General features: G+C 35.7%; 1 long non-coding RNA gene across 1 annotated transcript; it reads right to left on the reverse strand.

The window, feature by feature from the left end:
* On the reverse strand, positions 1-26,145 carry LOC129533503 (uncharacterized). Its single transcript, XR_008679773.2, has 3 exons — positions 25,972-26,145; positions 3,194-3,293; positions 1-2,173 (listed from the first exon to the last, which is right to left on the reverse strand). It is a non-coding gene; the product is annotated as an uncharacterized lncRNA (long non-coding RNA).
* Between the last annotated feature and the right edge of the window lie 895 nt (positions 26,146-27,040).

The following is a 27,040-nucleotide window of genomic DNA, read 5'->3' on the forward strand; positions in this document are numbered from 1 at the left end:
GTACAAGACAAAAGTTTTGACTAATAATTAAATTTTAAAATATCTTAAGATGTTTTTGTCTTGTATCTGAAAGAATAGTAAAAACTAATTTTAAATGCAAATGTATATACAAAATTATGTATTTTGAATGAAAAATGATAAATGGTCTGATTTTATTACCCTTGAAACCAAATGTATCACTTGAAAGCAGTTGAGAAATATTCGACCAAATTAAATGGGCTGCTATACTGTGAGCTGGTGTTAATTTTACCTCATTTATATTAATGTAAAGTAAATTATCAAAGTAGAAGTGAAAGCGTAGCAGCATTTGTTAGTAAATTCCACTTAATTCTCTGGCAGTGTTATAGACATATTATTAATTACAGTGTGCGCTAGACGAGGCACTAAATCACTTATTGAAAAATCTTCTCCTTAATGTAGCCCTTAATTTTGACCACCATCAAAAGAATGCTTCATCTCAAAAAGCTATCAAAATATTGATCTGAAACTCTAAGTCTAATTGGCTATTCCACAATTATATTGTCAAGAAAAAAAATGGTTGGCAACGTTTGTCATTTCTGGACAATTATTCTCATAAGAACAAAGAATATAAAGCTGCAGATCAATTACCTGTTGGAGGTCCTGAGTTTTGAGTGATTACCTGTTTTATCAACAATTTATTTTCCTCTCAGTAACGGTGTAAAGTTAATTCTTATGCCATACACATGTGATTGTAATTGATACGGAACTTATGATGTTAATCATAAATCAATTTTTGTACTCACCCTCTAAAATACATAGTAAAGTAGAAAACATCATTTGTAATATATCTTCACTTATATTACAAGTGTAATATACATTGCCATGTGTATTAAGTGTAGGCACACTGCCATGTTTTATTATCAAATTTGGTGTATTAAAATAAGCTGTGATTTGGGAAAGCCACTATGCTTTTGTTTTTTCTGTCATTCTATAAAGGCAGAAGTTTTGTTTTAAAATAAATTCATAGTTTTTTTGAAAGTTCAAATTAACTTAATTAAAATGAACGCTTAATTATGTGTTCAGTTTGAAATAAATATTAAGACTTTTCCTTATATATAATTTTCCTATAAAGAAATAGAGATTACATCTGAACAGAGTAGTACCTGAGATGAAAAAACCAAGCCAAAGTACTTATATGGCAAATTTACAAATTCATCCAATTTAGATTAGCTGATAAAGGCACAGGTAGGATAAGGTATATAGAGCACATAATTGAATTATTGGAGCTAGGTGATCAATTTCTAGCCTTGGGCTAAGAGGGGTCTATCTTCAGCTGATGGGGAGAGATTTGTGAAGAGCATTTTGCTTTCTTTTCTCATGTGTATACTGGGATTTACTGCCCTTGGGGCACATCACTACTCCCCTTTCCCTCAGCGCATTAACATGTAAGTTTATCACCTCACAAATAACTTGCTTCTCTGAGTATATTGGGAGACAGAATAATGCAACCTTTTTCCACTGCCTGTGAATTTTCTAATTGGAGAAGTAATTTCCTGCTCCTCGTTCTTCACTTGTATAACAAAAATCTGAGAGTAATGTTTATCTTGGGCATGTCCTTTTAACGAGCGCAAGGACAATCCCTTAGCCAAAATTTACTTGACTCAAAAAAGGTCTTGAGACAATTGCTGATTCTCTGGTTTGCTGTTTGGGAGGATGTTACACATAGGTTTGGCTACCTAATACATATGGGAGAGAAATATATTCCTATTTGGTTTCAGATATATATAGTTACAGTAAATATAATCTTCTGTCAGCATATGAGAAAAAAATGAACAAACCCTATTTTTCTGAAATAAAGCAAGTAAAAAAATGCTTATTAATAAATACAGTGACATCGTCTTACTTAAAATGGAAATGGTGTGAATCGGTGAGTCAACTTTTTATTTCCAGGTAGATTTTCTAGAAAATAAATGGCATCTTCGTCAGGACTTTTTTTTTTTTTTTTCCTTTTATGATATGTATCTTGAACCAAGCAGGAATTCATTTCTGTATCATGAAAATGAAATCTGATGTTCGTGATCCTGGGTATCTATGGGAACCCCATGATATCATCATGCACCTTGGTGCCTTCCAGCTCACTTCCAAGCCACCATGGGAGTACCGCCCTTACCGACATAGTTCAGAATGGCTGCTCCAGCTCCAGCTTCTACACCTGCACTCCAGGAAGCAGGAGAAAGGAAAAGGTGGAGAAATGTGTAAGTTCCTCTCTTTCAGATATCTTAGAAGTCCCACACGACAGCTCTTACTGTTTCCCATTGTCCAGAACTGAGTCTCATGGCCATATCTAGCTGAAAGATGGGCTAGGAAATGTAGTTTTAAAATGGTATGGTAATGCACTGAGCAAAACATTTAAGTTCTCGGCAGGGGTGGTGGGGTGGGAATAAATAATGAAAGACAAAAAGTTCACTGTGCCACAATACCCATTTTTCCTGTATTTTTTTAAATCCCAACAGGATGGGAAAAAGAAAATAGGTGAGACTGAAATTTAACATTGCTTCCTAGACAGCACATTAGAACTTAATGTTTGCCACTAAATAGCTATGTGGTTATAAGGCATGTATCAGTCAGACAGTTTATTCCTTCCTAGGTACTACTTGGTTTGCAAATCAGGAATAGAGACTGAAAGCTCCTTAGGGACAGGAAATGAACCATGCTGACTTCAATTCTCAGTGCTTACCCATTATAAATGCAAACAATCCATACTGAAATTAAATGAGTAAATGAAATAGTTAAGATAATTTCAGATCCAAATAATGGAAAGTAAAAATATCATACTTACTAAATACAAACCTGGACATTAGAGAACTAAGATTGAGATGTAACATACCATTTAGTAACTAGGGATGTTATGCAAGTCCTTTGAATTCTCTAAGTCTGAATGTCCTTCTTTCTAGAATGGAGGTAATAAGCCAATCTATGGCAACATGGAATTGTGCAATTTATCCAGTTGTACTTAATTGTTCCAAACTTAGTGAATTGCCTCACCATTCTTCTAGTTGCCTTGGTCAGGAACCTAGGTGCCATGATTTCCTGCTTTTTCTTTGTTCAACTCTCCCACATATAATTAATTATTAAATCCTCTGGAGTCTTATCTTCTATTTCCTGAATGTGTCCAAATAGTTTCACCCATGTTGCTACTACCCCAATCTGAGACACCATCATATCATCATACCTGACTTGAATTACAGCAAGAGCTTGTTCACTGCTCTTATTTCCTGTGGTCTTGTTTCTCCCCAGCACACATTTTCCATGTAGCAGTCAGAGTGATCTTTCTGAAACATAAACATAGTAATGACAGTACTCTAAATAAAGTAAGTTCCCTTGGGATCAAGTTTAAATACCCTGGGATGATCATGAACCCCTTTATTACCTGGCCTTGTGTAGCTTCTACTTTTGCTACTGTTCTTTCCTGCCTCACACCCTCTTGTCCATTCATAACTAACTTCTTATAAGCTTTTCAACATGTAATGCTCTTCTTAAAGACTTTGCATATACTGTTTTTCTTATCTGAAACAACGTACCTTCTCTTTCTACCTCTCCCAACTTTTTCTCTATCTGGCAAACTCCTCTTCTTCATTCACTTATTTACTAATGATTTCCCTTAAGAAACTCTTTCTGAATTTCACCTCACTCCCAGACTCAGTGACGCACCCCTGTCTTCTGTTCCTGTCATACCATCTGCTTTCCTTATTGTGAATTTTATTAGTCTATTTTTTAATTAGTTGATTAATACAACAGTCGGAACTGACTGTTAATTCCATTGGTACAATAATCATGTCTATCTTCTGTATTTATCATAGCACCTGCCTGACACATAGTTTGAAATTCCATGAAGAGTATGAATTTCAGTTACTATACATGAAACATAGGCACTAAAGGACAGCAAGAGTAATGTATATAAAGATCTTTACAATTATAATGAGAAGGTTTATATTAAACCTCACTTCTTTTAGTTTATTTATAAATATTTTTCTCTGAACTGAACTCCTTTGCTCTGAATTGAGATCTCTGTCCCTTAAGCTTTAATGCCCAGATATCACAAGTATTGGATCTTTTCCTACTTTTAAAAATCTATAGATATGTGGTATGTTCTGGTCGCTTGGAGCTTGCAGAACAGAACCAAAAAGCTTACCTCTTAGCCTTCTATTTATAAAGAAAAGGCTTATCTCTGGAGAACTCTATCAATGCAACTCACAATTGTTGCTGAAGCTTCTAACCATTTGTCTCCAGAGAGTATACTGACTTTCTTGATATGTGGATTTCTATGAATTATGTGACTCACTTCTGAAATGCCCTTTTAGATTTCTCATTTGCTCTTCCTTTCATGGGAAATAAAGGAGAAAATATGCCAGAGGGTGATCAATGAAGTTTTTATCATGTCTGATGATAATATCTATCCAATAAAAAATGATTTTTGTGGCAACTAAACTTAATATAATTTTACTCTACCTGATATTTCTGTCTTCAATCACTATATTATTTAGATAGAAATAACCTCCCAGGGATGAGCCTTCTAGCAGTTTTTGTTTGTAACTTGACCTTCTGTTAAAGAGTTTTTTAAAAAATAAATCCTTTTCTCCTTAAACATTTTAAAGATATTTTAAACAAACTTAAATCTTAGTTTCTTGAGTGTAGTTATGTGTTATTTATTACACAAGAACTGAACTTTCTTAGACAGGGTCATCTTCCCATGGAAAGAGCTTCAGATAATTGAGGATGAAAATAATTCTAAGAAAGAGAGCACAGATTTTTAAAATTTACAACTCAGATGAAAGTATCTAACAGAAAGTACAAATGTATAGAAATACAGTCACCTAGATATAGCAGGGGAAACATCAACATTTATAAAAAAATATGAAAATGTTGTCATATTCAAAAAGACATCTATATTTAACCTGAGTAGTGTTTGAAATACATGGAGCCAAAAAGATGTATTTCTATTTTTTCCCCTTAACTTTATCTTTTCTCTTCTACTCTGAAGTGGATGTGTCTCTTCAGAAAACTCTTTTTTGCTCTTATTTTCCCTTTTATTTTGTTCTTTTATTACTTTGAATATCATATGTGTAACTTGATATAAATACTTTGCATATAAGACATTTAAGTGTAAATATCTTAAATATAATAGTTATATCCAGGCATGATAGTTTCAACATGATGACCAAGGTGTAAATGTGTTTTTTCCATCTCTCATACACACACACACACACACACACACACACACACACAGGCACAAACACATAAATACACAGTTAGGCACATAGATAATATTCATTCCTATAGTAGGATATAGGAATTTATAAACATGAAAAATATAAACTTCATACATTCATAGATACACATATAATAGTTTCCTATTAAAAAACTATCAGTGTCTAATATGTTTTAAAATATTTGTGTGAAAAATTTGTAACAAAATGGGGAACTGAGAAGACTTATCTCCCATTTATATAACTCCTCAACTAAAACCTAATAAAAAGTCTTTCAATATAATTAAAACATAATGGAGTTGACTATAAGAAAAAATATCCACTGATGAGCTAGAAATGATAAGAAATTCTGAGAGCTAGAAATCAGATGCAATATGATTGACATATGGGCTCAGAAGACTGGTAGAGCAGTGGAAGCTATCTAGGAACACAGGTAATGAATAAAATGAGTAGAAATGGCCAATTAGGCAAATATTTGACAACTGACAGAGCATCCATAGTCAGAGCTATTGGACTGGTCTTCCCTTTTTCTGTGCTAGTGGAGCAGTGGAGTGGACAACAATATTAGCTATCACAGGCTGGATATGACAGTGAGGAAATCTTGATATTGAGCATTTCCCTAGGGAGCTACTGAACCTCCCCCCACCCCCCGCCCCCCAGGATACGACAAAAGACCAAAGCTAAGGAGAAAACAATGGCACAAACAACCAAATACTTTTCCAGAAAAATAAACAAAGGCTAGATCCTGTCCTCAGAAACTACATCCACAGAGAATAATATAGGAGAGGAGTTCTAAAAATATGAGACTCTCAGCTCCCAAAAAAAGAACGACCAAATTTTTAGGCAAAAAGTCTAAAAAATTACAGCAAAAGAAAGACACCAAGTTAAACTAGCAAAGAAATTCCTGGTTGAGGAGACAATTAACAGAACATATAAACCTACATGCTAAAAGCAAGAGAACCCATCATAAATCTTATAAATTAAAATTTTCACTGCAATATTTTTGAAAATTGTATGCTATTCAATAGCATAATAGAAGAAGTAGAAGGGTGAAATAGAAACCTGAAACACTAAGAGAAGGGATTTTTCCAAAACATGGAAAAAAAAGCAAAGGGATAGAGAATGTGAGAAGGAAAATGTCAGCAGACATTTAACATTAATTAGTAAGCAATACAGAGTCTACCTAATAGAGATTCCAGAAAGAGAAAGCAAACAAATGAAATAAATAAAATAAAATAGGAAAAAAATCATGGTCAAATAAAGCGATGAAATTGACAGGCTTATTATAAAATTCATTTGGAAATACAGGACCCAGAGAAATCTTTAAAAAGAAGAGCAGTTTGTGTGTTCACATGTCCTGATTTCAAAACTTATTGCAAAGCTACACTAATCAAGACAGTATGGTACTGGCATATGGTTAGCCATATAGATCGACAGAATAAAATTGAAATTCCAGAAATAAACCCTAACATTTATAATCACTGATTTTTCAACTAGACTGCCAAGATAATTCAAAGGGAGAAAAAGTCTTTTCAATAAGTGATATTGGGTATCTACATGCAAAAAATGACTTTCTACCCCTACCTCACATCACACACAAAAATTAATTCAATGTGGATTATAAACCTGAAAGTAAGATTTAAAACTATAGAACTGGCAAAACCACAACAAAAATCAATCAGCCAAATGTAAAAATGAGGAAAGGACTTGAATAAATATTTCTCCAAACAAGAAACTAATTATCAACAAGCACATGAAAGTCAAAACCATGATGAAATGTCACTTCATACTCACTAGGCCATCCTTTAAAACAAAAAATAACAAGTATTGGCAAGGATGTGCAGAAATTGGAACCCTCAGGCACTGCTAGTGGGAATGTAAAAATGGTACAGCCACTATGAAAAACAATTTGACTTTCTCAGAAAGTTAAACATAACATTGCCACATGATCCAGTAATTCCACTACTAGATATACTCCAAACTCTAAATTTTTAATGAAAAAGATGGATATATCCCTATGTGGTTGATATACAATTAGTAACTTTTTCCTCATTTGCTGTTAACTGTATTCCTAACATATTTCTGCATATGAAAATAATATAAAATTGAGGATAACATGGAATACAAATTATGATAGCAATTGAGAATTCAGCAAATGTGAAGGAAGCTAGAAGTTAACTAGAGGAATATCCAATGGACTTAAATGCGTGATAAGAATACCTTGGCAAAATTGAAATAGCACAGAATTATTCTACCTTCTACATAACTTAAAGCAAAATGCATAATACTTACATATAACACTATAAATGTATCATATTCATTCTCTTTTTTTTTTCTTTTTTGAGACAGCATTTCGCTCTTTCACCCAGGCTGAAGTGAAGGGGCATGATCTAGGCTAACTGCAACCTCCACCCCATGGGTTCAAACAATTCTCCTGCCTCAGCCTCCCAAGTAGCTGGGATTACAGAAGCCCTCCACCACGCCTGCTAATTTTTGTATTTTTAGCAGAGAAGGGGTTTTTGCCATGTTGGCCAAGCTGATCTCGAACTCCTGACCTCAGGTGATCCACCTGCCTTGGCCTCCTAAAGTGGTAGGATTACAGGCATGAGCCACCGCACCTGGCCCATATTAGTTTTCAACTTAAAAAAAAAAAAAAGAAAAACAGAAAAAAAACATGTTAAAAAAAGTATGCAATGTTCATATTATTTACAAGCAGAATTTAATGTAAGAAGACTTGATCTTAAAAGTGATAATGAAATTTTCAAAAAGTGCACATAGTATACAGAGGAGAAATTCAAGAGTGGATAGTATTTTAATTCTCTCATATTTCATAGCAAGAAAGTCCATAAATACTGTCAATAAATCAAGCATTAGCATATGGCTTAATATAAAGCAAGCCAGTAGAAGAAAATAAAAGTCAGAAGTTGAAGAATGAGGGAAATACAGGAAGTCGTGTAAGTTAATTTTTTAATTATTTCCAAAGGAGAGGTAATGTATATTTTCTAGGGCAGATAAATCAAGAAATAGAGGCATATATAGACACTATACAAAGCAAATAATGGTAAGCACAAAGAACTAAAGAGAAGCTGTTGTATTAACATTTGCCTCAAGGGAATAGATGTGAGCCATAGAAAGATTACTATTTTTCATTTTGTTTTGTTTTCTTGAAAAATGTTTTTCATGTACATTTTACAGAATTTGCAAAAACCAATGAAGTACATATTTTGGAGAAAGAAAAATTCCAGCTCTGCTTTGCATGACTAGAGTCCAATTACTGGAATGCCATCCATTTTGCCATATATAGGTAGCAAAGTAAATGAAAGCACATGGAGGTTATACCTAGGTAGCCAACTTTTTCCGTAATTGCCCACAGCTCATTATTCAGTAACATTACTTCTGATGCTCATGAATATTCTGCAATAGGCTTTATTTTAATCTTTTTCCTGTGTTCATCATATTTCTATATTTTTTTAAAAATCACATGGTAATTCAGGGAGACATGGTTGAAAATATTTTACGATATATTTTCTTGACCTCATGCACTTTAAGTCACATCTTTTGTTTGAAGAGGAACTTTGTGGCCTTTCTATCCCTTCCTTTCTGTGGACTACTGAGGCTTATTCCTGATTTTTTATGTATTTGGTTCTACAAGAAAACTGAAAAGCAAAACAGAAATTCACAGACTTCTGGAAGTCTCGGAAGTCCAGCATCCAAATGTAATAGTTAGAAAAAAAAAAAAAAAAAAAGGGTGTTCAGACTTTCAGACTTACAAAAAACAAGAAGCAGACAAAAATATATGTAAAAAGATTGCTAAGAACAAGCATGCCAAAAAAGAAAAAATAGGTTAGCAGGGTTAGATACTGCTATCTTCACAGATAAAAGTAAAGCCAAGAGGGGTTCAATTAGACAGAAAATTTAATACAAGTACTGATATAAAGTGATTAAACAATGGGCCAAAAATGAGCCTAACTTATAAAGTAACATAGAGAATTAAAGGGGGAAATAAGCCCAAAGCAGCAATAAATATTAACATAGACATGAGGACTAAAATTCACAAATGGAAGTTAATACTATTATGAAGGGTAAACAATTGTGTGTATTTGGGGGCAAAGAGCCAATAGTTATGAAAAGATTTATGTCCTCATGCCAAGGACTGGTTTGGGTAGAATTCTGACAAAGGGTACTAATGCAAGTCAAGGAATTGTTGGTAACATTAAACACAATCCAATATTGTTTATCCAATCTACATCCTACATACATTAATAGTTTTAATTCCACATGTACAATCTTAATCTTGATTGTGAAAAGATTAAATTTCTTAAAATGGCACATGTATACATATGTAACTAACCTGCACAATGTGCACATGTACCCTAAAACTTAAAGTATAATGAAAAAATAAATAAATAAAATTAAATTAAATTAAAAAAAGAAAAGTTCTTAATCATAATATTCCATGTAATTCATTTATATTTAAAATATGTTTAGGATGTATATTATAGGTCATTATATATAATATGTATTATAGATACATGTATATATAATATGTAATGGTATATATTATATGTAATATATATAAGACTATAGACCATTAAAGAGTTTAAATATTTAAGCATTGCTGAACGATGTAGAAAATATCCTATTTTTAAGTATTTCTGCCTCCAGAGTTAGTACGATCAGTTCTTTGAATCTGTGGTCCAAGAGTGAAATTGAGCTCTTTGATAATTAATTCTCTGACAGTTTTATACTGAAAGAGAAAGATCATAATGATGAAGACTAATATAAATGTTGACATTTAACAAAATGTTGTAAAAGAAAATTTTATTGTACTACAGTGGCTACTTACCAATTGATTTCTTAATAACCCAAAAGAATAAATGGACCTAGCAAAAGTCCCTAAATTACTCTTAAAGAATAGCTTCCATGGGTATATCTTGCTTTTAAGGAGGATTTGAAACTGTTCTACTGCTATCTTTGGCTTCCCATGGATCATGAAAAATAATGAATTCAAGTTTCTCAAGCCCTTTATCCTTGGGTCAAAGGAAATTGAACAGGCTTGTGAGGTTACTATCACTTGTTCATTGTTGAGATTAAAATATATTCAGAATATGAACAAAGTTTAGCTCAGATAATGGAAAAAATAAGTATATCTATAGAGCTTATAATTTTAAAAATATTTTAAAATCATATAAATTTGCAACATTTCATTTCAATATGTTACTTTTACGTTTAACATGTAAATCTAATTGCACAGCATTTTATTTTTATGTTTATAAATGTAATAATGTCAGATTGATTGCTTAGGTGTGTTGACCTATGAAATTCTCTTGGCATATAATGGGATTCATTAACAATAATCTTTAAATCTGTAAAAAATAATCAGTTTCTGGAGTTATTTTTTAAAGACACACTGATAAAGCCTAAAAGATAATTATTTTGCATGTATCTTGCCCTGGAACAAGATGTACAATTAAAATGACCACCAAACAGCAATAACATCTTTATGAAGATGGTTTGATAAGAAATTTAGGTCAAGGATGCTAGCTAAAAGACTATTTCATTTGCTTTGACAGGCATCCTTTCAGACATTCCTTGCTACAAAAAGACAATAGATTAAAGAGAAAGAAGGGAACAGAGATTCTTTGTAAATATTGGCACTTAACTCTGTGAAGCAGATGACTACTGACCCTGAGTACTCTGTAATTTCTTTGTTCAACATTCTGCCTCTTATACCCCTGTCAGGTTGTAAAATCAAAAGGTTCTCCAGGGTTGCTCTGAACATAAGTGTCTATGCTCTTTTGTACATACTGAATACTGTGTCAGTACTTTTTTTATAACATATCAATTTTTAGTGTGTCCTTTTTCCTGTTTACAAAAAGTGCTGCAATATAGGTTGGGGGCTGGATATCTGCGCTATCATTTTCAAACTTTGTGAAATATTAAGAGCCCTATTTTATTATCCTAATTTTTTAGTATACCATATTCAAGACAGATGTGGCATTTTAAAATATGTCTTTAAGGAAACCAACATATTTAATGTTTTGGGAGGTTGAGTGTTACGGCATTATCCAAAATCATTTTTAAAATAATTCATCTACTTGTCATATGATTTTGTTTCTTCAGGATGACCTAAGGATTGGAGAAATTTATTCCTCTCATTTGTGCTTGGTATTGAAGCTTGGTTTCAGATGTTATAAAATCAGTGTTGAATGTGAGTAAGTTATTCATAATACAGCTTCTAATGAAGTGTAGACATGACTTGAATAATAAATATCCCAGTCCTTTAATAAGGCTCATCTTATGCTCATAATAAAACCCTACACTGTTTCCATAATCCAGTGGAATTTTAGCAAAGTTAAATTAAGACACACAAAAGCACATTCTTAAAGTACGATTTATAATCCTTAGGAAATGACTGTAATTGATTTACAACAAACCAGCTGTACCGAGAACTCAGCAGCCCCAGGTGACTGTAGCGGTTTTGCTTGAGTAAACCTGCGCACACAACATGCTGGTCTGGAATTTTTTGTCAGATTGTAAAATCCAAAGATAAAACACATGGTTAATGGAGAACTTTTAGACAAAACTACTGGAGAATAATTTTGCTTAGGTAAACACTTATTTAAATACATTTATAAAAATGTCATGCACATTTAAAAATCATAATGTATAGAAGCTACTTTATGTTTCTAAAAAGGAAGATTTTTTTAATGCCTTTTTCTTTTGTGGATTCTGCCTACTTCAAGCTTTCTTCTTTTTATAAAATTCTGGCATATGCAATGTACTGTATCTGAAAATGATAGAGTGTGCCTTTCTGGTACAGTCTTGTCAATTACATGTGCCTTGTTTCATTAACTACAGCTAATTATTAGCCATAGTGTTCTAGGCTATGAATTTAAATTGAGTAAAATGAGTGGTCATTTTTTATGATTTCTTTCTAGTCATCTCAGATTCATCAGACTATTTTTATTACATGTGAAAATATTAAAAGTATAATAATCCAAATCTTTAACTGCCTTATTCAGTAACCAAATAAGTGTTCATATTAAAGGTGACAGAGATAGATGGCATTAACTCTGTTTTTTTGCTTGACAGCTCTTGCCCACAACATATGTTCAGTGCTATCAGGGTTATTACAGAGAACACAAACTAATCAGGTGGACAGATTCACAAACAGTGTCTAGAACACATGGTGGCCTCCCAGTGTTAACAAGAAATGTCTGAATCGCTTGTAAACATCGTCAAATAATGTGAAGATTTGTCATTTTGATTGCTGGTTCTTAAGACTGTGGTTAAAATAATCTTGTTGACTATGGACCTGCTAGATTGGAAGGTGAGATGCTGTGACCTGACCTTATTTGCTGTTGTGTCACGGAAAAGAGAAAAAATTATGGGCTCTGTAATAGTTCTGATATTGATTCAACAATCCATATGTTTTACCTTTAAAAATAATTTGGGATTAGTGTTTGCTCTTGAGGCTGAATTTATTAAAAGGGATTAATATACAAAACCTTTTTGTTCAAAAGTTTATTAAGAGTTACCCACTTATTAATTTCTTTCTCCATTAAGAGAAAACGTTAACTAAATCTGATTGCAAAGAAGATAGTTCAGGAATTCTAATTCTAGGGTAATTTGATGATCTAATATTACAAAGATTAAAATGTACTTGAAAACTACCACTAGCTTCCCATGCAGTAGCACATCTATGTGCATATGGGTACATGAGTTCTCATGTTTTTATCTTTAATCTACTACGTATTGTGTGTGTGTGTGTATATATATATATATTTGTGTATATTTACATATACATATGTCACTGCAAAATTTCTCCTTGACACCGAACAAAGATATCACTTTTTACTTGCAAAGAAAATCAGAATGGAAAAATAATACCTAAATGGTGAGCCAGATGAAGTAATTATTTTGGGATTATAGGAGAATGTTGCTGGGAAAAGAGCTTGAAATTGTGAAATTTCTAAATAAAGAGGCCTTTCAACAAACTGGAGCAGTCTGCAAGGGCACTATCTAAACATAAAGCCTAGTGATCTCAGCATTTATTCCATTGACTTCTGGCAGCTTTTAAAGGGAGGGGGGAGATTTTGTTATAAAGTTTATATTTTTAGGTGTATAGCTTTTTTTCTAATTCTTTTTATCTCCACTGAGTCTTCTTCCCTCAATCTATTTATCATACTCACGGTCAGAGGTAATCTTTACTATAGCATGACAATATCCTAAAAATTAGAATTATATGAATTTGAAGTAAAAATATATACCATCTTATTAGTGAATTAGCTTGTCCAAAGCTTAAATACTTGGTAGTTCTTTCCAGATAAAATAGAATATTGTGTAAGAGTGTAGGCTTTAGAGACACAGAGGTTGTTTTGGAATGTTGATTACGACACTTTATAGATTTGTGAATTTGGGTTACTCATTTAACTTTTTTGAGCTTCAATTTTCTCATCAAAAAGTATAGATGGTAATATCTATTAAATGGAGTTGTTAAGAAGATTAAAACAAAAACCTATTTTGGCAAAGCATTTACTAGAATGGCTGACCCATAGGAAGTCTTAGTCAGCTGCATCTGTTATAATTATGTGACAATATCCTTTGTTACTTCCATTTTGAATTTTCAGGCTAGCCTTTAGGTTCTAATCTTGGGGAAAACTGTTCCTATTAGTTATCTTAATTTCTATCAACTAGATTAAGTTTCTCTCCTATTTATAAACTCATTATAAGAAACAGTGACTTCTTCTACCTAGAACAGTGCCTCTCTTTTGCTATAGTTTGAAACTGCATATTATCAATCAGCTGAAAAGGGAGCTACTTCAACCTCCTACCATCCTCTGGGCCTCCCCCACCCTGTGCTGCTGTTCCTAATTTCTCTCTTTTGTTCATTAAGTGTTCAAATCCTGCTGTTGACTCTACCTCTTCAATAAATATATTCTTCCTATAGTCATCAGTGATCTCTGATTTGCAAAGCCCAGTTAATTATTTTTCAGTCATTTTCAACATTCAAAAAGTTGACCATCCACACCTGGAAGTTCTACTATGAGTTTCTAATAGCATTACTCTCTCTGGTTCTCCTCCTATCTCTCCAGATACTTGTTATTAAAGTCCATGAGATCCTTTTTCCTTTTCCTGATTCTGCATTGTAATTATTTTATCTTTAGTTTTCTTCTCTTTTATTCAATCAAGAAAAGCATATTGGTTGGTCTGACACACAATACGATAATTTTCAATCTATATCTCCAGCTCAGCATCGTACTCAAGGTGTCAGCCCATACAACTGCTACCTAGTAAACACTACTTAGAAAACATTTCAAACATAACTTGTCCAGAACAATATAACATGACCCGTCTACAACTCACTAACTTTACTTTCTACTCTGGTAACTTATACCACCGTATTCTGTCTTAGCCACCCTGGGCTGCTATACCAGAATGCCAATCTAGGTGGCTAATCAACAACAAACATTTATTTCTCACTCTTCTGGAGGCTGGAAGTGTGAACTCAGGGTGCCGGCATGATTGAGTTCTAGTGAGTACCCTCTTCCAGTGGCTTTGCCCTCATAGGTGGAGGGGGGAGGGGTAGGTGTTTCGGGTTTGTTTTAATAATGGCACTAATCCCATTCATGAGGGCTCCATAATCATGACCTAATTACCTCCCAGAAGCCCTGCTTCCTAATACCTTACATTGCAGGTTAGGATTTTAACATATAAATTTTGGAGAAACACAAACATTCAGTTCATAACATATTTCCAGTTTTCCAAGATGTCTAAAGGTCGTTTTATATTTCTCACTTTCCGATATTCCACTTAAACATTATGTCAATTCTACCTTCATAATATCTTACAATTTATTTTCCTTCTGTACTATCGCTGCCTTTGCCTTACATTAGACCCTCTTCTTTTTTACCTGGATTTCTTATGAATTTTCCCTTCTCCTAGTCTTCTTTCCCTCTATCCCAAATCCATTAGCCATACTGCCACAAAAAATCATTTTTCTGAAGTATAAATTGATTGCATCATTCTCTTAAATCATTCCAAGTTTTCGTATTACCTTCAGGATAAGTACCACCATAGAATACATCTTTCCTGTTATTTTTCTCCCCCCCACTTTCCTATACAAACGCTCCTTGACCTAAGATGTTGATATGGTTTGGATGTGTGTCCCCTCCAAATCTCATGTTGAAATGTGATTCCCAATGTTGGAGGTGGGGCCTAGTGAGAGGTATTGGATAATAGGGGCAGATCCCTCATGAATGGATTGGTGCTGTCCTTATGGTAATGAATTCTCACTCTATAAGTTCACATGAGATCTGGTTGTTTAAAAGAGCCCAACACTTCCTCTTTTCTCTCTATTGCTCCCTCTCTCATCATGTGACACACAGGTTTCTCTCACCTTCGGCCATGATTGTAAGCTTCCTGAGGCCCTCACCAGAAACAGATGCCAGCACTATGCTTCTTGTATAGCCTGCATAACGGTGAGCCAAGATAAACCTCTTTTCTTTATACATCATCCAGCCCCAAATTATTTTGTTATAGCAAAGCAAATGGACTAACACAGGTGGGGTTATGTCCTGATAAACCCTTGTTAAGTTGAAAATATTATAATTCAAAAATGCATTTAACGTACCTAACATTTGGAACTTTGTAGCTTAGCCCAGCCTACCTTAAAACTGCTCAGAACATTTAGAATAGTTCACAGTTGGGCAAAATCATCTCACACAATGCTTATTTTATAAAAGGATTGTATATCTCCTGGTTGTTACCTTCATGATCATGTCCCTGTCTGGGACCTGTGGCTCACTGTCACTCCCCAGCATCCAGAAAGACTACAGTACTGCATATCACTAGCCCAGGAAAAGATCAAAATTCAAAATACGGTTTCTACTGAATATGCATTGCTTTTGCACAATTGTAAAAATTAAAAAATCATGTCTAACCTTTGTAAGATGGGGACTGTCTGTGTATATTTTGTGCTATCAGCATGATCCAATATTTGTGTACCCCTGAAGATTCTGTACACATTCACATCTTGGCTCTGCCCATACTTTTCCAACTTGCCTAAAATATCATTCACATTCTTCTTCAATCACATTGTTCTGGTTCTTCAACATTTATCTCAGCTTTCACCTACTGACTTCATCTCCTGCCTGAGATAGGTGTCCTTTTCCTGTGCTTCTGTTTGTCTGTATGCATTGCTATCATAACTCTTACCATTCTGTACTTCAACTGTTCATTGATTTGTCTTACTGGACAATGAGATTCTCTAAGACGAGAACATGAGGCACACTTTATCCACTACACAAATCCCCTCACCTGATACACATCTGGCACTCTATAAATGTTCATTAAAGCAATAGCTAAATAGCCAGTGCCGTTCACATTTTGTGATCTCTACCATCATCTTCCCTCGGTTCCTTCCCTTAATTGTCTTCTTGATGTGTGTATGCTAGGTTCTTTTCTCTCCATCTTTGCTTTTCCTATTTCCCCATTTCACACTTTACTTTTCAGATTTTCTAAACAGGTTATTACCTCAACATAGCCATTATAGAAGTCTCTCACTCTTCTTTCTTTGAGTTCTGATTTTCATTTATATTTTTCAGTGAACCCAAAGTTCACTAATTATAGGTTCTTAGCTCTTCAAAGCATTAGTACCTCAGTAGCAAAACAAGTTCTACCTGGAGATTTCATTCATCTCAAAGTTCATCACATCTCCCTCAAGAAGTTACTAATTTAAATACACTATCACATGTTAAATTGGTTTGATGTATTGGGAAATGATAGCACTGGTTTATTTTAAAACATGCAATATAACTGAGGCTTAACATTCATATTTTATAACATCAATTTCTTTCCCTTCCAGAGGTTATATCTGAATCAACAGTAATGCTTTAGAAAGAAGAGTGCTTTAATGGTAGCCAGACCATTTAAAAATATTCCCTATACTCACAAGCAAGAGCAATCTAAGTGAAAATATACCACAAAATTAACAGTTATGAATTTAATGTAAACATTTAAAAGAATGGGATATCATAGAAAGCTCTTTCTAATTATCAATAGGACTATTTTTTGTGTTTTTATGTTAAAAAAAGGACATTGCTTTAAGGCATTGATAAAGGAATAACATTTTTAAACCAAGTGATTTCAAAGCCTTGTCTAAATTACAATCTCAAAATGTCACCCATCTTTCTTATTTCTTTGGAGTCAAACTCAATTACAGGGCCTTTAAATTGATCAGACCTGATATACCAGGAGGATTTCCCAATATATTTTAGCCAAGTAGAGATACACCAATGATGTGTTGAGCCGAATAATTTTAACCATCCTATCTTTTTCTGCATAAAATTGAGTTTCAGATCATGCCTTCAACTGAGATTATAATTAATAACAACTTTTCCCTTGAAATGCTGAAATAGCATGCATTTTGCTTAGATGAATATGTTCTAGAAGCCAAGTGCCAATACAAAAAAGAGTACACAATTTGTTCTTTATGTGAGGCCACATTAATAACTGAGATTTACAGCTAATCAGTGCAAATTGTTATTATTTCCAAAATTATAAGCCTAGCTGCCTATACAATTCTACATATTTACAGTGACTTTAAAAGGGTGTGTCTGATTTTAAAGCTCTGGCCTTTAAACAAAAAGGTCTTTTGTTATGCCAAACAAAGAGAGGTGATGCTGTTGAATAAATTTATGCTGTTCTTTTACGTGTGTGTGTGTGTGTGTGTATGTGTGTGTGTAGATACATACACTTATATATAACATGGAGGACTGCAATAAAAATGACTATACAATTGGGGGAAAGGTAAAATGTTATACAAATACTGTGTATATTCCTTGTCTATCCAAGGTTTCCTTCAAAATTTAGACATTGTTTGTATCTTGTATATACCCTAAATTGCCCAATTTCACTAAATCATTTGGACTTTTTATAATTAACAGGAATATGCTACATGAGAAGCGTAACTTAAATTTTCTAATATTGTCCAAGCTGTAAACTGCTTTTAGAGGTGTAATCTCTATCATTTAGCCCCATTGTGTACTTTATGAAGGTATTACCTGTATTTTATGCTCTTAAAAAACAGTGAATTAAAGCATTTTTTGCCACTCATATAGTGAAGTAAGATTCTGTAACATAAGCCTAATCAAACTTAACTTAGTCCTTTTGTGATTTCCATAAAATTAAAAGATGATAATTTGACACATTAAAAAGCTGAGTGGTTTATATAGCCATAAGAAATTTGATACACATTGTAGCTTCAACATCTATTCTCCTGGAGGAGCTTGCCATAGCAGCATGACACACAAATACTTATTTTTAAAATATATCTTAACCCCTAAACTAAAAAATGGGTAAAGTATATATATATATATATATATATATATATATGCAATTAATAGAGAACTATAACTGGCCAATTAGCATTAGAAAAATGTCCAACTTCAAAAAATAAACAAAGAAATAAAAATTTAAATAAAAGATAAAAGTGTTGGTGAGGTTTTGCTGTGTTGGACTGATAGAACTTAAATTGATAAGAAACTCAATACACGGTAATTTGACAATAATTTAAAGAAACTGATAAAAACATATGCTCCTTTTAATACAGATATTCAACTTACCAGAATTTATCCTAAGAAAACAATTATAGATGTATGTAAAGACTTAGTTTCAAATATATCTTTAGCGTTGTTTTTAATGATGGCAAAAAAAGAAATAGAAACGATCTGAGTCCAAAGATAGAAAAATAGCCAATTTACTATTTAATAGTATAGCATTACAGACATTAAAAATAATATTGTAAGAGAATAAATTATGCCATTGAAAAATAGATATATTTAGTTAAGGGGGAAAATAAGAGCAAGAAGAAGATTGAAATTATATGTATAATATAATCCCAGTTTAGAGGCAATATAAGTTTTGTAGCTAAGACCCACTCTGCTTTGAAGCCAGATGAATGAATTCCAGTTTCGGCTGCACTGCTGACTAGTTGTGTAACCTTTAGGATGCTATTTTAACCTTTCTGAAATTCAGTTTCCTTATCTATAAAATGGCATTAAGAAACTTTCAAATTTGCAGGGCCTTTGTAAGATTTCAAAGGAATAATTCATGTATGGCTGTTAGTACAATGCATGAATAAAGTGGGTATTCAGTATATGTTAATTTTATAATTCTTATTATATAACATGTATATTTTGTGTCATATTTTATGTTTATATTACATGTGCATAATATGCATATTTTATATTAAATGTATGTTTATGACCAAATATTCACTAAAACTGTTAAAATGACAGTTTCTTAGTGGTAGGATTCTGAATGGTTATTTCATATACACCTGGATTTTTCTTCAGTGAATACATATAACTTTTATAACAGGGAAAAAATAAAATTATATAGGAAAGGTTAGGGTAGAAGCTTCAGCAGCAATATCCAAACACTGAAAGTTCAGTGTCTTATTTCTTGTTTCCGCAGTCTCCACAGATTAGGTGGCTCTCCAGAGAGGTGCCTGCCAAACAGTGATGTGAGTCTGTCTACATCATAAAGCAGCAGTATCTAGAACATGAGATTTCTAGACCTCTATAGCAGCAGAAGTGAGCTGGAGGGCTCTCTGGGGACTTTGCACTGCTTCTGCCCAGAGGTAATACATGTTCCTTCCACTCCCAATCCATTAGCCACACCAGTCACTTGGCCCTTCCCATGTGCAAGGGGGTTGCAGCAGGGGCGGTGGGGGGACACATGGATATGTGATGAACATTAAATGTTTCTCCCACAAAAAAGCAAAATCTAAAAGAAAACTAAATTAATAGATTTTACTCAAATCAGACATTATTTCATGACTTCACTTGGCAATTTTGATTTCATGAATCTTTCAAAGAGAGTACAGGTTACAAAAGCTCTTTAACTTTTTCCCTAGACAGACCTTCCACAGCAGCTGCAGTTGAAGAGCAGAATTAAACAGGCACACAGAAGAGACTATTCTAGGACCTGCCTCTCACCAACTTGCAGTATGACTCCAAAATACGAGTCAGTACACATCTTATTGTGGCATAAATCTAAATGTCATAGAATACTTACATTTGCAGCTTTTTCATGGAATGCTTGGTAAAATAAAGACAAATAAACATATTCACAGAATGAATTATAATTCCATGTCAGCTTAGCTCTTTTCAGCTTTGGTGAAAAGCATATATGTAGCAGAAGTGGGGTGAAATTTATACTTTTTAGTAATTGATGCTTATAACTACTGTCTGAGATAAGTACGGTTGTACTCAGTCTAAAGGCATGAGACTTATCCAAGTTAGTAAGTAATCAAACTGGGTTTTGAACAGACCTAGGTGCTCAACAATTTTGTATGCAACCTTCCTGCAATCAAGTTGGGGGTAAGAAGGAACAGCAATACTATTGTTTCATTTTAACTAAAACAGAGAACTGGGAGCCCTCCTCAACTACTCTGGGAAAAACTGGGCCATGTTACTGCAGTCAGTCTCTCAGTCAGAAGAACCCAAGAAAATTGCCTTGTGGGAGTAACTACAAAGGAAAATGAAACAATGCCTGCTACTCCAGTTTATTTTTAATAAAATGAATTCATTTTCATAAACGGTAGCATTATATGTAGCACTATATGATTAGAGGAGACTGAACTTGTAGCCAGACTGTTCCGAGTTTGAATCCTTACTTCACTACCAGGTAACTTACATAAATCACTTAACATTTCTAAAGCTCATTGTCCTTATTAGAAAGTGTGAACAAAAATAATTATAAATCTATGTCATAGGGTGTTGGTGTCATACATTTTATCATCAGATAAATTTAAAAATAAGTGAAAACTGAAAATACCACCTTGGATCTTTGGAGGGACTCTGCAACATTGGTGACACCAGTGTTCCTTGCCTGATCCTCCATAGGATGGGATTGTTGAAAATTGAATAAAGTTGATGGTAATTGCTACATTTATTTCTATTTTCTGGACTTCTGTTTCTAGAGCTCACGGATCTATCCTAGACCCTAGAAGAGACTACTGTGCACTGGCACATAGACACTTTGACTGCAACGCTGGATAGGAAGTTTTACTGATGAGAAGGAACATTCGGACATAGAGAGGTTAAGTAATTTTCCCAATTGCAATATATTTCAGAGTTGACAAAATTCTAATCATGCTTCTCTCCTTGGACTCCCTAAGTAGGTCAAAGACATCATCATCCTACACGTTTCTGGGCTAGAAATGTCCCTGCCATCATCCTTCAACTCCTTCCATCACCAAATTTTATCTGAACCAAAAGTCGGATAATGCCACCGAAAATCCTCATATGTATCTGAATGCTTATTGGAGGAAGTATAGACAAATGGGCAGATAATTCATTCATCACACTCTCCTCACTGCAGCCTCAGAGATGCAAGTTCTACAGGTACAACAACTTTGCAGAGGCTAGAAAAAGAGGATCATCTCAGCAAAGGGCAGCGGTAGTATACCCTGCCCGCATGAATGTTAACAAACCACGTTGTGAGTCTCTCGTTTCATTGGTTTTCCATTGCTCTATTGCTTAGTCATAAGGCCCACTCATCCTTTGGCAGCAGTTTACAGAGTTCTCTTTCCTCCAGCATCTCCTGGGAAGTGATGTGAGCCACACTCTGCAGGTCAGAGTCAGAGGTGATCAGAGCTCAAGGTCACACAGCCAGTCAGTAGTGAGTGGCGGAGTTAGAAGTACAGCCAGCTTGGGCTGTATCTCCAGGACCCTTTTCTCTGTGTCGACCATGTTAAAGTAACCCTTTGTGGCTAGTCATTCAAGATCATTGAAAGCACCAAGCACTAAGAAAACATTAAAAGAAAATACAATGTTTCTTACATTTCTCTCTTGCAAGGAAGGAAGATTCATCAATATTTATTCTAAATCAGGATCGAGGATAAAAGAGTTTAGCAAAAAAGAGAATATAGAAAAGAGAATCCCGCAAAATATGTTTACAGCCCTTTAGGATTCATCTATAAAGGACATTATATATTGCCTTATTTAAGCTACCCTTCAACTTGGTGCAAGCATAATACTATCAATCCCACTATATAAAGGAAGAAAGCAAAGCTCTCAGAGATGAAGTGACCAATTCAGGGTACACAACCAAGCTAGGATTTTAATACCGATGTGTAGAAAAGCTACAGGTGGAAAATAGGAAGGCCTGGATAAGAGTAGAGGGGTCTAGAGACCAGGTGCAGCAGTGGGGTCTGCTTAGCTCTGTGGGTGTGGAGGGGCTGTCGGTGCATGGTCCACTCGCTGTTTCTTCCCCCGTGCTCAGTAATTCTGTGTGACTTCTTTAGTTCTGTGTTGCTGGCATGGAACTCCAGACTGGAGCTCACGTTCTCTGCACTCAGCTGCCAGAGGCAGCAGTGTGCTTAAAGTGGTGAAGACCATTGACTGGTTTCTTTGTGCTTTAGTGAGTTCCATATTTTTTTTGTATGAGGTCAGTATCTCCTTTGTGTCATGTTATTACATTCAGTGGAATCCATATTCACCAATATTTGAAAAAGTCAGAGACATCAATCAGGCAAGGAAACCCTGGGTCCAGCTGACAAATGAGATTGACCCTTATTGATTCTTTTCCTTTTCCTATGTTTCTAAACATGTCTACATTCACAGCTCCTTTTCTTCATCTTTCTATTAGAAGAGAGAGACGTAAGAAATGGGAGCTCTCAGGAAAGATAAGAACATCAGCCGTCTAGGGCAACAGGTTGATGAGGGACACAGGGCAGAGAGGAAACTAGGGCTTCTATCAAAGCTCACAGACACGCCCCCACCAACCTGGGTGTGGTAGAGAGCTCCAGGATAAAAATCCCAAACATTGTGGTGCTGGGGCTACAGGCTGGCTTACTCCAAGAGAAGAGGCCCGCAACACTTACTCATAGCCACCTTTCCAACTGATGTGTCTTTGGGTCAAGCCTGTCCCTTGCTTTAGGGCTGAAATGCTGAACTTGTAAAAACCTCCTATCAGATATGACTTAGTCTGTCCTCAGGGAACAGGATCCTATGGAAAGGAGCATATATAACCCTGAAGACTCGAGATCCTATGTCCTTGTCATTCAGCAGAGGACTACTGACTGAAATATCAATTTAAGACCATATGCAGAAAAACTATCATTACTTGAGTTTTTCAGAAAGGGATTAGTAGAAATTATTTATATCCACTTTCAAAAGGAAAGAATAGAGATCTTTAAATCAACATAGGAAGTCACATTATTCATTTATAATGAATGTCTGCTGCTTGCTTAGAAAGAGGAGACTAAGAAATGGGTTCCACCCTCTAATTTTTTTTTTTGCTTTCAGCATCAGTGCAGACAGAGCAAGAAGAACAAAGTCGTAGCTTTAAAAGATAAGGTTCTGCTATTCAATGCCAGCCTCCCAGCGTTAACCTTAATCTCTCTTATTTCATGAGATCCCAGGTCCACAATTGCTGAGGATGTCAGTTTCTAGAGGAAAACAGAGCCCTGAGAGGAAAGGCCCAAAGGAAGAATATCAGAATTTAGGAAACTTCTCCAATTAATGCTCTGCCCCTCCATGGGAATTAAATAACAATAGAGCTGGGCAGTGGGTCTTTCCTACTAAATGTTGATGTGAGACATAGTGGAAAGGATACTGGCTAAGTTTGGAAAGAAAATTTCCAGGTCAACCCTTTGAACAAAGTGTTAATTTCCCTAAGTTTTAGACTCCTCCTTTGAGAGGGCATCCTGCCCGCAAATCTGATTGAGTTGTGTTGATCACATGGGATAATGTATATCAAGGCCCTTTTTAAATGACATAGCACTGTACCTATGTGAGCCTAACTATTAACGTCATTGACCGTTGGACCTTAAATTCCTGGAGCTCTCAGGGCCTAAACTTAAATCTATTCCCAATGAAGCATATTACAAACCTCCTACAAAGTACCTTTGCTCCTACCTTCACCTGATGCAATACAAGCTACTTTTTCTATTTAAAATAGCTTGTTTGCAAAGGGCTAAGGTAGCATAAGACCACCTTTCTCTTTGCAAAAGGTAATTAATCTCTTCTGTTATCCCAGATAACCCACTTTCTAGCTTGTCCCATGGAATTCCAGTGTCCCAATGCAGTCTGGGTTTGACATGAGAAGGAGAACCCAGAGGGAAGGGAATGTGAACACCAGATGTGGGGTGAGGGATCACAAGAGTTTCATAAATTCCAGGATATTCAGGTATGTGACCCTTGCCAGGCCCGTCAGGCCCTCCTGTCCCCATTCTCCTTCTGGATCCACTTTGTGCCTCCTGACCCCTACTGGTGCAACATTTTTACTATCTATGCCCTTTCTTTTCTTTGTTGTTTTGGTGGTAGTTTTCTGGAGCATATACAGCAAAATTTGCGCTCTGTAGGGTATAATAGAGCAACCACAGAAGCAGACATTCTGTTCTTCTATGAGGAGGCAGGAAAAGATGCTGTGCTTTCTCCGTCACCTTTGGGATCGCTGAGCATCACTCACTCGGCCTTCCTTCCTCTGGCCTCCACCCTCCCACTGGACCCTCCCATTTTCTCATTTTCCTTTGTTTTACCATCACCACTGGGTATCTTTCTTCCCCCACAGTCTGGTACAAAACTGGATCCCATAGTGTCCACATAGCATCTTTTACCACACCACTGTCTTTTCTTTTCCACCCCCAGAGCACACTCAGATACTGGACCCTATTCCCCACTCACACCCTGCTTTGTCTTTGGGCCTTAACTCCTCACCTGACTTTACACTCTCTTAGGATTACAACCTCTCTCATCAGAGTTGACACCTGACTCTCTCCCCTCAATCATAGTTTCTAGTGTTTCACTGGACTGTCTCCTCACAACCATAGTTTCATATGAGGGACTCAGCAAGGTTCAAGGCAGAAAAAGACCCGGATGGGGGCCTCCTGCACAGTTTCAAGAGGATCCTAATGAAGGGTCTTAGGGCTGACTTCCAGGAGGAGATAATAAGTAAATTCTGTGAGACATTCACAAGATGATTTCTCAAGGTTCCCAAGGAAAAACCTAAACAAGAGGGTTACTGAAAACACCCAACCCAAAACAGTTACTTGGGGAAGAACATGGGGCAGACCAATTAGATGAGGGTCCCAGTGGCTATGCACCCTTCATGGACTGCTGCCCACTCTACATTGTGCCATCTGGGAAGGCCCACATCCACCCAGCCACCATAAATATCTTCATCTGATCAATAATATCACAAGAATGCTTCTCTGGAGCTTTCCTTTCTTAATTTGTGTCCTCAACAGTTTCTAGAAGCTCACAGAGTGTACTTTTGGATACACCAGATATGGTGTCCACTGTGTAAGGTCCTTGAATCCAAAACATTGTTTGAGGTGAGCCAGGCCTCTTCCCCATCCCACTTTCCCTGGCTCATTTATTCATATTTCAAGAGCTGATACAATAAATGAGGCAGTGATGATTCTTGAGGTAAACCCTCAAGCAGTCTAGGGAGAAGAGGTTGTATCAGAGTCAGGGTTTTACAGAGAAAGAGAACCAAAAGGATGTATCAATATAGATACAGAGATAGGTAGGTAGGTAGGTAGGTAGGTAGGTAGGTAGGTAGTTAGGTAGGTAGGTAGTTAGGTTGATAGATAGATAGATAGATAGGATAGATAGATAGATAGATAGATAGATAGATAGATAGATAGATAGATAGATAGATATACAGATAGATTCATAGATACATAGACAAATGAAAAGGCTTATAATAAGAAACTGGTTCTTACCACTGTGGAGTCTAATAAGTCCTAAAGTCTGCTGTCAGCAAGCTGGAGACCAGGAGAGCTGATGATGTAAGTTTCAGTCTAAGTCTGAAGGTCTGAGAACCAGGAGAGATGATGGTGTAGTTGCAGTCTGAAAACTAGCTGTCTCAAGACCCAGGAAGATCTGATGTTTTGGTGCAAGCCTGAAAGCAGAAGGAAAACAATGTCCTAGCTTAAAGGCAGTCAGGTAGGAGGAACCTAACAACTTATACCTCACTCCCAGATCTGTGCTTATCTTCAAAGACACACAGGTGTGTGGTGAGGTAGTCCAACACGATGTGTGCACATGAGGGGGTGGCTACAAAAAGATCTGCCCAAAATGTCTGCACACTACTGGAAGGATTTCTTACTCTAGCTTGGCTTCTAGCCCTGGTTCCCCTTCCCCTTCCCTAACTCTTTCCCACATACGAAATAAAGAAGGCCCTCAAAAGCAGGAAGGTCTATTAGCTAAATGATGATGGGCAGATGAGGATCTATTCCAAGAGAAAATTTTCTAGTGCTTTTCTGCCACACTCAAGGCCCAAGTGTAGGGGCAGAAGGATCAACTCCAGGAGGCATTATTCACATTTTCTAGAGTTGTGTTTGGGGAGGAGCCATAAATAACAGAATGCAACAGGGATGTGGCTCCCTGGTAATCCTTGGTGATTATCCATCACCAAGTCCTACATCCCTGCACTCAATGTTGGGGTAAACAAAGTGCATGGCTGAGCTGGCACCTTGGTATGGAGTGGGCACAGTGTCACCAAAGGGCAGCTGTTGATGCCCAAAATTCCAAGAGCCAGCTCCCATCTAAAGGGCTTGGATTCCTGGAGGCAGCCCCATGGAGGGAATCAACATGGAGCATTGAATCCAAATCTTCAAGCTTAGCACAAGGCCCTGGCTAGTTGAAGGGTTCTGCCTTTTGAGTCCTCTCATCTGGAAATGTCATTAGCTGTGCAAGCTGCAGCCTAAGTTACCCTTTTAACTTGTTGGGGTCTCAAGGACAGGTTTGGGTTCATTTAGAGAGGCCAGTGGCAGTTAAGAGATGCAGAAT

This window comes from Gorilla gorilla, chromosome 4 (assembly GCF_029281585.2).
Source record: "Gorilla gorilla gorilla isolate KB3781 chromosome 4, NHGRI_mGorGor1-v2.1_pri, whole genome shotgun sequence".
Classification (NCBI taxonomy): Eukaryota; Metazoa; Chordata; class Mammalia; order Primates; family Hominidae; genus Gorilla; species Gorilla gorilla.